The sequence below is a fragment of the Podarcis pityusensis genome (assembly GCF_964106645.2).
Source record: "Podarcis pityusensis genome assembly, chromosome: 5".
In the NCBI taxonomy this organism is placed as follows: domain Eukaryota; kingdom Metazoa; phylum Chordata; class Lepidosauria; order Squamata; family Lacertidae; genus Podarcis; species Podarcis pityusensis.
The window spans coordinates 6,920,952-6,936,998 of NC_138032.1; the positions used below are offsets into that span (position 1 = coordinate 6,920,952).

A 16,047-nucleotide genomic window follows, 5' to 3' on the forward strand; every position below is an offset into this window, starting at 1 on the left:
TAATGTTACCACTATGAGTGGTAGGCCAAAAGTTTTAGTTAATAATGTCACGACCAACATGACTTATGAACAACAGGCTATGTGTAGAGATTTTTATGTTTGGTTTGATTGGATGAAGAAAAGCAGCAAATCTACATGTTTGCTTCAATCTGATTTATGGTTATTTTGTGGTACTAGAGCCTACAAAGAAATCCCCTTTGCCTTTTCTGGAACGTGCACCTTAGGAATAGTCATACCCCTGGTCTATAAACTGGACAAGCTCCCAGTGGTTCGTTTGCGTAACAAAAGGGAAGTGCGATCACCTATCTCTCAATATACAGGGACAGCCGTCTCTAGATCTCTCCTGCCCTCTTTAGGTGCAGGCATGAATTACCGTGATTTGCACAAATTGGCTAATTGGACTGAAGCCTTGTTTAATTCTACTATCTTGGCCTTAAAATTAATTAACAAAGAAATGTCAGAAATGAGAGATGTGACTCTTGAAAATCGTTATGCTTTAGATGTAATCCTTGCTTCCAAAGGTGGAGTTTGTGCTTTAATTCATTCCCATTGTTGTATGTATATATCTGATCAATCGGCCAATATTTCTGCTACTATTGATTATATGGAACAAATGATAGCCCATAATCCTTTGAATCCTCCCGAAGGTTTTGATCCATGGGAATGGTTGTCTTCCTGGTTGCCTAATAGAGTGTGGTTAAGAAAAATTTTACTAATTGTAATTTTGCTTGTTGCAGGATTTATTGTGTTGTGTTGCTGCATTCAATGCCTACCCTCTTTGTTTGCTCAATGTAGTACCTGGTGGTATCGTCCAAGACCTACCACTGGAGTCACAAGAGGAATTTACATTGCAAGATATCAGCGTTTAGGAAATGAAACAAATGATTCTGATTAGGTTTTGTTAAATTTTATTCTTTACTTTTCATAAAACAAATAAGAAAAGAGGGCATGTAGGAAAATGGTTGTTTGTACCTACATGACAAGATGGATGCCAGGATGGAAATTTACTATAGTTTGACCTTTTGATACTGCAGGCTGTGTTAGGCATGATGAGCGCGTGATCGCCTCATGCAAGGAAGGTGATTGGTTCTTATTGTATGGCTTGATAATGGGGTGATCCCCATATTTGGTGTTTGCCTTGCATGATGATTGATACACTGTTGTACTGTTCTTAATAAAAATGCTGGGCTGCAGCTCCAGAGAGGCTTTTCTCTCTCTCTCTCCTGAGGCTGTTAGACCCTTTACAAAAAAGCATCCTGGTGTGAGACTGATTTATTTTTGTGACGAGCAGGCCCTCGTCATTACTGCCCTCGTCAATCACATGATGAGGATTGCTCTTTCAGAGCTCTGCCAGCACTGGTGATCTCTGGCATTGAATGTGTTGGTCTTGTGTGGGGCACCACGGAGAGCTTGGCTGTCTGGCTGGTGTACTGACCACCCAGCACACCAGCAGCCACCCTGTCACACCTGCTGGAGGTAGCGGCGGGCTGGGCCTTGGAGTTCCCAAGCTTATTGGTTTTGGGAGACTTCAACATCCATGCCAATGCTGCCCCCTCCTCACAGGCTCTGGACCAAATGACTTTCATGGCAACACTAGGGCTCTCCCAGTTTGTTTTGGGCCCCACTCATCAAGCAGGCCACATGCTGGATTTGATCTTTGGTGCTGGCATAGATGTTATCATACTCCCCCTGTGGAAGTGACATGGTCTGATCACTGCACTCTGAAAGCCAAGATTGACTTCTCGCTCCTCCCCTGCTCAGGTGGCGAGACTATTTGGGCTCGCCCGCGAAGGCTGATGGATCCTGATAGATTCCGTCAGGCCTTGTGGGACTCTGCTCCTCCTGATGACTCATTACATGACCTTGTCGAGGACTGGAATAACCGGTTCTTGGTGGCCATCAATAAGATCGTGCCTAAGCGCCCTCTGCAACCCAGCCGAAACCGGGCCCCTTGGTTTATCTAGGAGCTCCAGAAAATGAAGCAGGACCTCAGATGGCTAGAGCGAGTATGGCGACAGACTCATGATGGAGCTTCAAGAACATCTTATAGGACGCTTATGAAAGCCTATGAGATGGCTATGAAAGCTGCTAAGAAATCTTACTTCACAGCTTCCATTGCATCCGCTAGCTCTCACCCGGCACAACTTTTTAGAATAATTAGGTCAATAACGTCCTTAGGAGGACAACCAAATTTAAGCATAAATTCGACTCACAGCTGTGAGGCATTCGCGAACTTTTTTGCCGAGAAAGTCCTGTTGCTCTGCCGTGACCTCACTGCCAATTTAGATACAGTGACAGAACTGGAGGCTCCTCGACAGTCTTTGGGTCCAGTGTTGGATCATTTCGATCGGATACTCCCTGCTGATGTGGATAGATTCCTCTGAGCTAGTAGGCCCACCACTTGCCTCCTTGATCCGTGCCCGTCTTGGCTGATTAGGGTGTGCCCAGATGTTGCACGGATCCCCCTGGTTGAAATTATCAATTTGTCCCTTGGCATGGGGACATTCCCAGGGGAGCTGAAGTAAGCAGTGGTGTGTCTGCTCAAAGAAAACTTCACTAGATCCTTTAGATTTATCCAATTACCGCCCAGTTTCAAATCTTCCATATCTGAGTAAGGTAATTGAGAGAGCGGTTGCTGAACAGCTTGGTAGGTTTCTGGAGGAAACATCATCTTCTGATCAACATGATCTTCTGGACCACTGCCTCACTGACATGGGGATACAGGGCATAGCCCGTAAATGGCTGTGCTCTTTTATCTCTGGTCAGGGACAGAGGGTGGTGCCAGGGCGGGAGATGTTGTCATGCCACTCCTTGGTGTGGAGTGCCACAGGGCACAATCCTCTCCCGAATGCTTTTTAACATCTTTATGTGCCCCCTTGCCCAGATTGTCTGGAGCTTTGGGCTGGGTTGTCAACAATATGCTGATGACACTCAGCGCTATCTGCTGATGGATGGCCACACTGACTCAGCCCCAGACACACTGACCAGATGCTTGGAAGCTGTGGCGGGATGGTTTCGTGGGAGCCGTTTGAAACTAAATCCTTTGAAGACAGAGGTCCTCTGGCTGGGTCAGGATGGCATGGGGTTGAGGGACCAACTGCCTTCTCTTGTGGGGGCCCAATTAGTGCCATGGCCTTCCGTTAAGAGTTTGGGTGTAATCCTTGACGCCTCCCTTTCCATGGAGGTGCAGGTTACAGCAACAGCCAAGGTGACATTTTTCCACCTTCACCGCATCAAGCAGTTGGTCCCTTACCTTTCCCGCCCTGACCTGGCCACAGTGATGCATGCAACGGTCACCTCCAGGCTTGACTACTGTACTTCGCTCTATGTGGGGCTGGCCTTGAAGCTGTCCCAGAAACTCCAGCGGGTGCAGAATGCTGCAGCAAGGCTCCTCACGGGGCCCCTGCCATGGGAGCATATTCACCCAGTGCTTTTCCAGCTGCACTGGCTCTCGATGGAGTACAGGGTTAGATTTAAGGTGCTGGTTTTGACCTTTAAAGCTCTTCACGGCCTAGGACCCTCGTACCTATGGGACCACCTCTCTCGGTATGCCCCACGGAGAACCTTAAGGTCCGTAAATAGCAACACCCTAGTGGTCCTGGGCCCTAAGGAAGTCAGATTAGCCTCAACCAGAGCCAGGGCCTTTTCAACACTGGCTCTGGCCTGGTGGAACACTCTGTCTCATGAGACCAGGGCCCTGCAGGATCTGATTTCTTTCTGCAGGGCCTGTGAGACAGAGTTGTTCCGCCTGGCTTTTGGCTTGGAATTAACTTGATCCCCTCCCCCTCTTTCTTTTCCCCTTTTTCCTTCTGTGATGGAACTCCTACTTGGGGACTTCCCTGGCTTTTTTCTGGCCCACGTGGGACCAGTCTGGATTTTTTTTTTCTCAACCAGACTTGACATTTTCATCCCCCAAAAAGTTTTTGAGTTTCTGCTGAAACGAGGCTACATTTTAATGCTGTATTTTAATCTTGTTTTTTAAGTTGTATTTCAATCAATTATTTTATATCTGATGTTGGCTGGGGAGGGTGGGGTATAAATAAAATTTATTATTATTATTATTATTATTATTATTATTATTATTATTATGCGGCTCATGCCCACCATTAGAATGGCAATTGTCATGAACTTAGGGGGAGCCTGGTGGTCCCCTCAAATATTTTAGGGGGGCACTGAAAGGACCTCAGCCCCTAGTTGTTCACTCCTAGGTAACCCATTTCCTGTTGAGTGCAACAATAATAGAGAACCTTTGCTCTGGACAGCCCTTTAAACGTTTTCTCTTGGGAAAATACCAGGAGAAACTCTTATTCTTCACTACTTACCTTTTCCTTTTATCATAGTCCTAAGAAAAGGAGTCTGTGGTCGCTCGTCTAATTCTTCAGAGTGGTCAGTGAGCGCTTTTTTCACTGCTTGGAATCCAGACAGTACTACAACGGGTAGATGTCCTGTCCATAGGGTGAAAATATTTCCATGTTGCTTTGCCAGCTACCATTAGGGTCAAAAGACAGGAGAGGAATGGTGTGTTCAAAAACTGCAGTTGGATATTTCAACTTAATACAAGAGCTTCAGTCTCCCTCACCTCTGTAGCTTCTTCCGTATGTCCAGAGCTCAAGTTATGGCTGCTCCCTGCTGCTTCTCCCTTCCCTCTGCATACCACTCTTATATGTTTGCTCTCTATGCCTGCATTCTCGTTCCCTGTCAGTGAAGCAACATCACTGACACCAGGCTTAAGAAATTGAATAGCACCTGCAGGTTAATTCCATGTTGAGAGGCTGCCATGAATGAATGCTGAGGACCTATGTGGTCAGTCTTTTTTTAATATAATAATATTTTATTCTTTTTTCCATTTAGAAAGTTATATTTGTTACACAACAATTATATTCCAATTCAAAAAAACAAGTGACTTCCCACTCACCCAACATCTTTGTTTATAACTTGAATTACTTACAATTGCATTTTAAAGTTCCATCTTATCTTATTTCATCCTCTCCAACATGTTTCTTAATATATTCTGCTGTTTTCTTACACTTCAAACCACGCTGTGGTCTTTACATATGGGAAATAACTTTTTATATAGGCTGCAAATGTTTTCCAATCTTCTTTAAAAGAGTCTAAATTAGTATCTTTTATCAATTTTTGCCATCTCTGCATATTCCAAGATTTTCATAAACCATTCTTTCTTTGAGGGTGTTCTCTCCTCCTTCCTCAGTTTAACAGTATACATTAAATATTTTTGATCAGTAGTTTTTAATGCATATTTTCAACTTTTATATGATTTTGTGCTTTTCAGTATTAATAATAATATTCTTTGTATTATCCCTATTATTTGTATATCTTACTGTTTCTTACAAAGGAGGCTTATGGCATTTACCATTTACCATTTGATGCTATTGTTTAAGCTGAAATATCACAATTGTTGAGGGAAATAGATAAAGCAATTGCTGAAATCAGACTGAATTATAACTAAGATGTAAGTACCTTAATGAGAGTATCTTCATGAATCTTCAATCCAAAGTTCCACAAGACTACAATGAGAGGAACCTTAGGAGGGCCTGGAGGGTAATGCCTGTTTGACCAGAGCAGTTTCTTGAAGTTCAGAATCAGAAGAACCACCAGCAGAGCAATCAAAAGTGCCCATATCTCCATCCTTCTCTTGCTGTCTCTTTCTCCTTAATTCTTTCTAGGTTGCCTGGTCAGGTTCAACTCTCTTTCTCTAAGGGCTTTTTGCTTTCCTCAGAGACATCAGCAGTACTCTCTGTTTTCATATGCTCAGTTATTGAAAACAAATAAGCAACAAGGGGTGTGATACCATGTACTAATAGCCTTGGAATGTGATTGCAAGTCATGTAATACAATTGAACACTGTAATCATTCTTATATGGGTCACACAAATGAGAGTGTGTTTGATGAATTGTAATTAGAATCCCAGCTATCTTAAGACTGATTTTGTGACACAGATATTTGGGAAAGAATTTTGTACCAAATATTCATAAAATAAAAAATGAATATGAGAAAAGCCCCGCTGGATCACACCGAAATCCTCTCTTGTGCAAATAGAAGGATAACCTCTTTTCTCCCTTGAATAGTGCATAGAGCTGGAAGAGGAATTTGAAAGAGTGAAAGTCTTTCCTGCTTCCTCTTTATGATCTATATGTACTGGATCCAACTTTTACACAGACTCTTAGGAAAAGCCAAGTGTGCTTGTGTACATTCTCTCTCTCCCTCCCTCCCTCCCTCCCCCCTCTCTCAGGGGGCTTATCTGGGAGAGTGAGAACTGCTTGTAAGTGAAAGAGTAACACCCCTGAATAATTTAACTACTTATAGAATTTCATGATTTACACCAAGATTCTGAATATTCATTATTTGTCAAGACTTCTGTCTCAAAATAGAAGAAAATGTTTGCTAATATTAAAATAGTTTAGGGAAACAATAGGTAAGAATTGTAGGTGCCAACTTCTATTGGACCCCCAAATAAAATATTTTGGGGGACGTTCCCCACCCATGTTCAGTATACACCTTTAGGCGCCAGGCAAAAACTTTCCTTTTCAACCAGGCCTTTGCCTGACTTGATCTACATCTTATACCCTTTTGAAAAATGCTGGATCTTTTTTTTTGGGGGGGGGGTTATTGAGTTGTTGGTTTTGTTTTCATTTAATGTATTTAATATTTTATGTGAACTGCCCTGAGACCTTTGGGTATAGGGTGGTATAGAAATATAATAATAATAATAATAATAATAATAATAATAATAATAATGTTGACAACAATTGAGGGTGTAGATGTCAGCTTCGCCTTTGAGCCAGTGCCAATGACTGGGCTCAACCTCTTCAGCCCCAACTGGGCCAGGAGAGCTGGAAAAGCACTCCCAGAGATCTTCCACTGCAGGGAGCAGGTCTAAGTGCAATGGACTCACAATTTAGAGCTGTGAGCACCAAACTCTGTTTCAAAAGTCAGCGGAGCACAGCAGAGTATGAACCACACGAATGACAGCTCTGAAGTATAACTTCTTTTATTCTCTACAGCTACTGCATAAACTAACTAAAGACTAATTGGAGATGCTGGACTGCATGAGTGTTACAGCTGCTTAAAGAGTCACCTTATCTATATACAGATAACACTCAGACTTCCATAGGCTGGAGCAGAAGAAGCGATGAGCAAAATCCACCCCCTCCTTCCTGAAACATCGTCAGCAGATTCTTGCAATGGGAGGGGTGAAACATCCTCACTTTCCACCCATAACCCATCCCAGGAACCAGATTTACAAGGATTAAGAAGACCTGTGCCATTCAAGAAGGCCTGTAGCTGGCCACACTACCAAATCAACATGGCAAATTACATAGAATCTGATCTATAAGATGCAAGGCCAAATGGAGGAGGTGCAATAATAATAATCAAAATATCTTTCAAACGCGAATGTCCTGCCCCACAATGAAGTAGTAACCATAGTCGTAATTAGTACAATCTCTGTTTCTCATTGGAACATAATGAACCATGAGTCAAGCACATATGTTATGGCCACAAGTCCATATGCCAGGGATCATTGAGGGTTTTGAGGCATGATGGCATGCACTGGCTGAACACCAAGGAATGGTGGGAGGTACGATCTGGGGAATTCCCAAGGGATGAAGACTGAGAGCCCGGGAATTGATGATCAGACAGGGACAGTGTGTGGCAGAGAAAAGTCCAGAAGCAGAAGCAGAGGCAGAAGTAGGAGATAGGAGAGGCCAAGAGGCAGAGATGAGTCAGGCTAGTGAAGGAGCCAGGGTGTCTCCCCCTCCTACTACTACAAGCTCCCCTCTCCCGGTGTCTCCCAGGACCAGAAGAGGGATGAAAAGGGAGGAGCAGAGAAGGGTGCATCAGTGGAGTCTTAGATAGCATGGAAAGGACCTGTGGAAGGAGGAGAGCTAAACAGCTGTGGGAAGGAGGGGATGTTCACCCTCCACAACTGCCTCATGGGGGCAAGACCTACTGAAAAGAGTTGCTGTGGCCTTGCACCTGTGAGCAGGCCTTGCTTCTTCTAATATTCTAATTATTGTAATAAGAGTTATCTTCTTCTTGTTGTTGTTGTTTAGTCGTTTAGTTGTGTCCAACTCTTCGTGACCTCATGGACCAGAGCACGCCAGACACTCCTGTCTTCCACTGCCTGCCACAGTTTGGTCAAACTCATGCTGGTAGCTTCGAGAACACTGTCCAACCATCTTGTCCTCTGTCGTCCCCTTCTCCTTGTGCCCTCCATCTTTCCCAACATCAGGGTCTTTTCCAGGGAGTCTTCTCTTCTCATCAGGTGGCCAAAGTATTGGAGCCTCAGCTTCAGGCTCTGTCCTTCCAGTGAGCATTCAGGCCTGATTTCCTTAAGAATGGAGAGGTTTGATCTTCTTGCAGTCCATGGGATTCTCAAGAGCTCTCCAGCACCATAATTCAAAAGCATCAATTCTTCGGCGATCAGCCTTCTTGATGGTCCAGCTCTCACTTCCATACATCTCTACTGGGAAAACCGTAGCTTTAACTATACGGAACTTTGTTGGCAAGGTGATGTCTCTGCTTTTTAAGAGGCTGTTTAGGTTTGTCATTGCTTTTCTCCCAAGAAGCAGGCGTCTTTTAATTTCGTGACTGCTGTCACCATCTGCAGTGATCATGGAGCCCAAGAAAGTAAAATCTCTCACTCCCTCCATTTCTTCCCCTTCTATTTGCCAGGAGGTGATGGGCCCAGTGGCCATGATCTTCGTGTTTTTGATGTTGAGCTTCAGATCATATTTTGCGCTCTCCTCTTTCACCCTCATTAAAAGGTTCTTTAATTCCTCCTCACTTTCTGCCATCAAGGTTGTGTCATCTGCCTATCTGAGGTTGTTGATATTTCTTCTGACAATCTTAATTCCGGTTTGGGATTCATCCAGCCCAGCCTTTCGCATGATGAATTCTGCATATAAGTTAAATAAGCAGGGAGACAATATACGGTAATTGGTAATTACATTTATTGTGATGATGGGTTTCAAGAGTAACTCTCACTGGTTGAAATCAACAGGGGGGCAGAATTTGTAAACTAATGGAAGGCCAGAGCAAGTAATCTGAGGATAGTAGAAAAGAGGCACGTATGTGTTTGTGTACAGCATAGTAACAGCTAACCATATTGCACCATGTAGAAAGTACATGTGGGAGGATTATAGAGAGCATAATCCTGCTTAAGAACAGACATGATGAAATTGCCTGACATGACTAATTTAGTTTCATTAATTCCAATGAGTGTACTGTGAGCATGATCTTACATAAATAAGCCCCAAAGATCCCAAATTTTGTTGCAGGACTTGCTGGTTCTGTCACTCGTGTGAATGCCTCTCACACAGGGTCTTTCACTAGCCAGATATCAACTTCATGTGTGTATTCAAAATATTCTAAATGTTCCGGAAGAACTTAAAATAGAAAAAGGGACACGACAAGGTTGCCCAATTTCCCCACTTCTTTTTATTTCGGTCCTGGAGGTTTTGCTGAACATGATTAGAAGGGACCAGTTGGTTAAAGGTATACAGGTCGGAGCTAAACAGTACAAATTGAGAGCATTTGCAGATGATTTAGTATTGATGCTACAGGAGCCAGAATCTAGTACTAAAAGGGTTTTAGAACTGATTCAAGAATTTGGTCAAGTTGCAGGATTTAAATTGAACAAGTTAAAAACTAAGGTTTTAGAGAAAAATCTAACACCAATGGAGAGAGAGAGGTTTCAGAATGTGACAGGTTTAACAGTGGTTAAGAAAGTTAAATACCTGGGGATCAACATGACAGCAAAAAATGGGAATTTATTTAAAGATAACTATGAAAAATGTTGGGCTGAAGTGAAAAAAGATTTAGAAATTTGGTCAAATTTGAAGCTTTCACTGCTGGTTTCGGATTCTGCCAGTCATTTCCGCCCATTCCATATAGTCCATCATTTTCATCTGCCATTCCTCCAGTGTGGGTAGATCTTGTGTCTTCCAATGCTTTGCAATAAGTATTCTTGCTGCTGTTGTAGCATACATAAAGAAAGTTCTGTCCTTCTTTAACACCGATTGGTCGACTATGCCCAGGAGGAAGGCCTCTGGTTTCTTCAAGAAGGTAGATTTAAATACCTTTTTTAATTCATTATAAATCATCTCCCAGAAAACCTTAATCCTTGGGCACGTCCACCAAAGGTGAAAGAATGTACCTTCAGTTTCTTTACATTTCCAACATTTATTATCGGGCAAATGGTAGATTTTTGCAAGCTTAACTGGGGTTATGTACCACCTGTATATCATTTTCATAATATTCTCTCTTAGGTCATTACATGCCGTAAACTTCATACCTGTGGTCCATAACTGTTCCCAGTCGGCAAACATAATATTATGTCCAACATCTTGTGCCCATTTAATCATAGCAGATTTCACCGTTTCATCCTGAGTATTCCATTTCAGCAGCAAGTTATACATTCTTGACAAATTCTTAGTTTTGGGTTCTAACAGTTCTGTTTCTAGTTTTGATTTTTCCACCTGGAAGCCAATTTTCTTGTCCAAATTGTATGCCTCCATTATCTGATAATAATGAAGCCAGTCTCGCACTTTGTTTTTTAGTTTCTCAAAGCTCTGCAATTTCAGTCTATCTCCCTCTTGTTCCAGAATTTCCCAATATTTCGGCCATTTGACCTCCATATTGAGCTTTTTCTGTGCTTTTGCTTCCATCGGTGACAGCCACCTTGGGGTTTTGTTTTCCAATAAATCCTTATATCTTATCCAGACATTAAACAATGCTTTCCTGACAATATGATTCTTAAATGCTTTATGTGCTTTGACCTTATCATACCACAAATATGCATGCCATCCAAATACATTATTGAAGCCTTCTAAATCCAAAATGTCTGTGTTTTCAAGAAGCAGCCATTCTTTCAGCCAGCAAAAAGCTGCTGATTCATAATAAAGTTTAAGGTCTGGCAGGGCAAATCCACCTCTTTCCTTTGCATCCGTTAATATTTTAAATTTTATTCTAGGCTTCTTGCCCTGCCAGACAAATCTAGAAATATCTCTCTGCCACTTCTTGAAGCAATCCATTTTGTCCACAATTTGCAATGTTTGAAACAAAAACAACATTCTAGGCAATACATTCATTTTTATCGCAGCAATACGGCCTAGCAATGAAAGCTTCAAATTTGACCAAATTTCTAAGTCTTTTTTCACTTCTGTCCAACATTTTTCATAATTGTCTTTAAATAAGTTCCCATTTTTAGCTGTCATATTAATCCCAAGGTATTTCACTTTCTTGACCACTGTTAAACCTGTCTCATTCTGAAACCTTTCTCTTTCAATCACTCTTAAGTTTTTCTCTAAAACCTTTGTTTTTAACTTATTCAGTTTAAATCCTGCAACTTGACCAAATTCTTGAATCAGTTCCAAAACTCTTTTAGTACTAGATTCTGGCTCCTGTAATGTCAATACTAAATCGTCTGCAAAAGCTCTCGGTTTATACTGTCTAGCTCCGACTTGTATACCTTGTATACAGGAAAGTGTGTGTGGGTTTCTTATCATAACCAGCTGTGAAGCAGAGGGCCGGTCCACCCACAAGGCAGGCTGTGGCAGCTGCCTTGGGCAGTGGAATGCCAACAGGAGGCATCTCTGGGGGTGTGCTGCCTTGCCATCTGAAGAATTAGACGAGCGACCACAGACTCCTTTCCTCATAACTATGAGAGAACATTTAAAGGGCTGTCCAGAACAAAGGTTCTCTATTATTGTTGCACTCAACAGGAAATAGGTTACCTAGGAGCGAAGAACTAGGGGCTGAGGTCCCTTCAGTGCCCCTATAAAATATGTGAAGGGGCCTGGCTCCGCCAAAGTTCATGGCAATCGCCATTCTAATGGTGGACGTGAGCCACATTATGTGATTGATTATGCGAGGTGGGGCTCACTTGCCCCCTTCCTCATATTTTATTCAAGTTGGCACCTCTGATGGATTGCAACTAGCAAGTGCTCTGTGGAAGTAGCAATTGTACTGCACTGTGGTTCGATTCAACTGCAGGTAGAAGTTTGTTGGCTTTTGCAATTGTAATGCATGTACTATCCTGGCCCTCATTGCTGGATTAATAAGAGCTTGAACTCAGAGTTCTTTCTGAAGGCGTTGATGCCTACATCAGATTAGTACCTTCCCAAGGCACAGGTTACAAGGAGTAGCAATTCCATAAGAGGGAAAGATATCCATATTAAATACCAGATGACTCTCGGGCTACTGGAAGTAGATCACAGTCTCTCGGGAGTTCAATGTGCCTGATATAAAGCACACTTCGTCATATCTGCATGACACATATTAAAAGGACTATAGCGTTTGATTTTATTTGTGTTTGATTGTATCACATTCCAAGGCTACTTACAAATGGTGTTGCACCCATTGTTGCTTATTTGTTTTTAATAACTGAGCGTATAAAAACAGAGAATACTGCTGATGTCTTTGACGAAAGCAAAAACTCCTTAGAGAAAGAGAGTTGAACCTGACCAGGCAACCTAGAAAAAATTAAGGAGAAAGAGACAGCAAGAGAAGGATGGAGGTATGGGCACTTTTGATTGCTCTGCTGGTGGCTCTTCTGATTCTGCACTACCTGAAACAGCTCTGGTCACGCAGGCATTATCCTCCAGGACTTCTCCAGCTTCCTCTCATTGGAGCCATATGGAGGTTTGGATTCAAGATTGATGAAAATACTCTCATTCAGGTACTTACTGCTTCGTAATAACTCAGTCTGATGCCAGCAATTGTTTTATCTATTTCCCCCAACAATTGTGATATTTCAGCTTCAACGATGGCATGGGTTAAAATGGTAAATGCCATAAGCCTCCGTTGTCAGAAGCTGTAAGCAATACAAATAATAGTAATAATGTAAATAGTATTATTATTAATATTGCAAAGCACAAAACCATCATAAAAGTTGAAAATACGCATTAAAAACTACAGATCAAAAATATTTATTGTATACTGTTAAACTGAGGAAGGAGGAGAGAACACCCTCAAAGGAAGAATGCTTTATGAAAATCTTGGAATATGCAGAGATGGCAAAAATTGATAAAAGATACAAATTTAGAATCTTTTAAAAAAGATTAGAAAACCTCTCCGATCTATATAAAAAGTTATTTCCCATATGCAAAGACCACAGTGGGGTTTAAACTGTAAGAAAACAGCAGAATATATTAAGAATCATGTTAGAGAGGATCAAATTAGATAAGATGGAACTTTAAAATGCAATAGTATGTAATTCGAGTTATAAACATTGATATTGGGTGAGTGGGAAATCACTTGTTTTGTTGAATTGGAATATAGTGATACCTTGGGTTAAGTACTTAATTTGTTCTGGAGGTCCGTTCTTTTTTTTATTTTTTATAATGTTTATTAAATTTCCAGTTAACAAACCAATCATATCACATTAATTCCAAATTATACCAATACATAATAAACTCCAAATATTTAGCCGAATTTTAAATTTTTTGGTGGGGTGCCCATGCTTTGAGTTCAGAAAGGGTCCAATCATCTCATATTTCTGCTGCTTTGATGTTCATAAGTCCCATCTTTCCTTTTATTTTAAATGATATTTATTAAAGTTTCACATGAAAAGAAACACATTAATAAAAAAAAGAATTTAATAATAATAATAATAATAATAATAATAATAATAATTTATTATTTGTACCCCGCCCATCTGGCTGGGTTTCCCCAGCCACTCTGGGCGGCTTCCATAGAAACAAAAAATACAGTAAAATATCACAGATTAAAAGCTTCCCTGAACAGGGCTGCCTTAAGATGCCTTCTAAATGTCAGGTAGTTATTTATCGCTTTGACATCTGATGGGAGGGCGTTCCACAGGGCGGGCACCACTACCGAGAAGGCCCTCTGCCTGGTTCCCTGTAGCTTTGCCTCTCGCAATGAGGGAACAGCCAGAAGGCCCTCGGTGCTGGACCTCAGCGTCCGGGCAGAACGATGGGGGTGGAGACGCTCCTTCAGGTATACTGGGCCGAGGCCGTTTAGGGCTTTAAAGGTCAACACCAACACTTTGAATTGTGCTCGGAAACGTACTGGGAGCCAATGTAGGTCTTTCAGGACCGGTGTTATGTGGTCTCGGCAGCAGCCCCCAGTCACCAGTCTAGCTGCCGCATTCTGGATTAATTGTAGTTTCCGGGTCACCTTCAAAGGTAGCCCCACGTAGAGCGCATTGCAGTAATCCAAGCGGGAGATAACTAGAGCATGCACCACTCTGGCGAGACAGTCCGCGGGCAGGTAGGGTCTCAGCCTGCGTACCAGGTGGAGTTGGTAGACAGCTGCCCTGGATACAGAATTGACCTGTGCCTCCATGGACAGCTGAGTCCAAAATGACTCCCAGGCTGCGCACCTGGTCCTTCAGGGGCACAGTTACCCTATTCAGGACCAGGGAGTCCTCCACACCAGCCCGCCCCCTGTCCCCCAAAAACAATACTTCTGTCTTGTCAGGATTCAACCTCAATCCATTAGCCGCCATCCATCCTCCAACCGCCTCCAGGCACTCACACAGGACCTTCACCGCCTTCACTGGTTCTGATTTGAAAGAGAGGTAGAGCTGGGTATCATCTGCATATTGATGGACACCCAGCCCAAACCCCCTGATGATCTCTCCCAGCGGCTTCATATAGATGTTAAAAAGCATGGGGGAGAGGACGGAACCCTGAGGCACCCCACAAGTGAGGGCCCAGGGGTCTGAACACTCATCCCCCCCCACCACTTTCTGAACACGGCCCAGGAGGAAGGAGCGAAACCACTGTATAACAGTGCCCCCAGCTCCCAGCCCCTCTAGACGGTCCAGACGGATGTTATGGTCGATTGTATCAAAGGCCGCTGAGAGATCCAGCAGAACCAGGAAACAACTCTCACCTTTGTCCCTAGCTCGCCGGAGATCATCAACCAGCGCGACCAAGGCAGTTTCAGTCCCATGGTGAGGCCTGAATCCCGATTGGAAGGGATCCAAATGGTCCTCATCCTCCAGGCGTGCCTGGAGTTGTTCAGCAACCACGCGCTCAATCACCTTGCCCAAGAATGGAAGATTTGAGACTGGGCGATAGTTGGCCATACTGGCCGGGTCTAAATATGGTTTTTTAAGAAGCGGTTTAATGACCGCCTCTTTCAGCGGATCTGGGAATGTTCCCTCACAGAGGGAAGCATTCACCACCCCGCAGAGCCCATCGCCCAGCCCTTCCCGGCTTGCTTTTATTAGCCAGGATGGGCAAGGATCAAGGAGACAGGTGGTTGCTTTCATGCGTCCAAGCAGCCTGTCCACATCCTCGGGGGTAACGGATTGAAATTGACTCCATGCAACTTGACCAGACAGAGCTCTAGCACTCTCCCGCCCTGGCCCTGCTCCCACGGTGGTGTCTAGCTCCTTCCGAATATGAGTGATTTTATTTGCAAAATCGTTGCAGGAGATCTTGGGGTCTTTACAATGCCCCGGTGGTAAAGGTGGTTCCGTTAAATTGCGAACCACCTGAAAGAGTCTCCTGCTACTATTTTCTGCAGATGCAATAGAGGCAGTGGAGAAAGTCTTCTTCACCGTCGCTATCGCCACTTGGTAGGCTCGACGTTGAGCTCTAACCCGTGTCCGGTCAGATTCGGAGTGAGTTTTCTGCCACCGACACTCTAGCCGTCTCAGCGATTGTTTCATCGCCCTCAGCTCCGAAGAAAACCACGGGTCTGTCCGGGCTCCATGCAATCGGAGAGGGCGCTTTGGAGCCAGACAGTCAATAGCCCTGGTTAACTCCACATTCCAGTGGGCCACCAGGGAATCAGCTGAAAGGCCATCAACATGGGCTAAAGCATACCCTACCACTCTCTGGAAACCATTTGGATCCATTAAGTGGCGGGGGCGGACCATCCGAATTGGTCCCAACTCCCTGCAGAGGGGAAGGGTCGCGGAGAAGTCCAGTTGCACCAGGAAGTGATCTGACCATGGCACTTCTTTTGTTTCACTTTTACTTAGTGTCAGATCACCCACGTCACTAGAGGTGAACACCAGGTCTAAGGCATGTCCATGACTATGAGTTGGGC

General features: G+C 43.4%; 1 protein-coding gene and 1 pseudogene across 7 annotated transcripts in view; one reads left to right on the top strand and one right to left on the bottom strand.

Annotated features, from left to right (window-relative positions):
• Window positions 1-5,743, bottom strand: part of LOC308478402 (cytochrome P450 2J2-like) — a 45,055-nt pseudogene extending 39,312 nt beyond the window's left edge. The window contains exons 1-2 of the transcript XR_013991648.1: window positions 5,479-5,743; window positions 4,323-4,485 (exon numbers count right to left, since the gene is read on the bottom strand). The product of XR_013991648.1 is annotated as a cytochrome P450 2J2-like (transcript). The remainder of the gene's footprint in view (window positions 1-4,322; window positions 4,486-5,478) is intronic.
• VWA5B2 (von Willebrand factor A domain containing 5B2) overlaps window positions 1-16,047 on the top strand; it is a 250,334-nt gene that overhangs the window by 198,826 nt on the left and 35,461 nt on the right. The gene's annotated exons all lie outside the window — the stretch shown is intronic.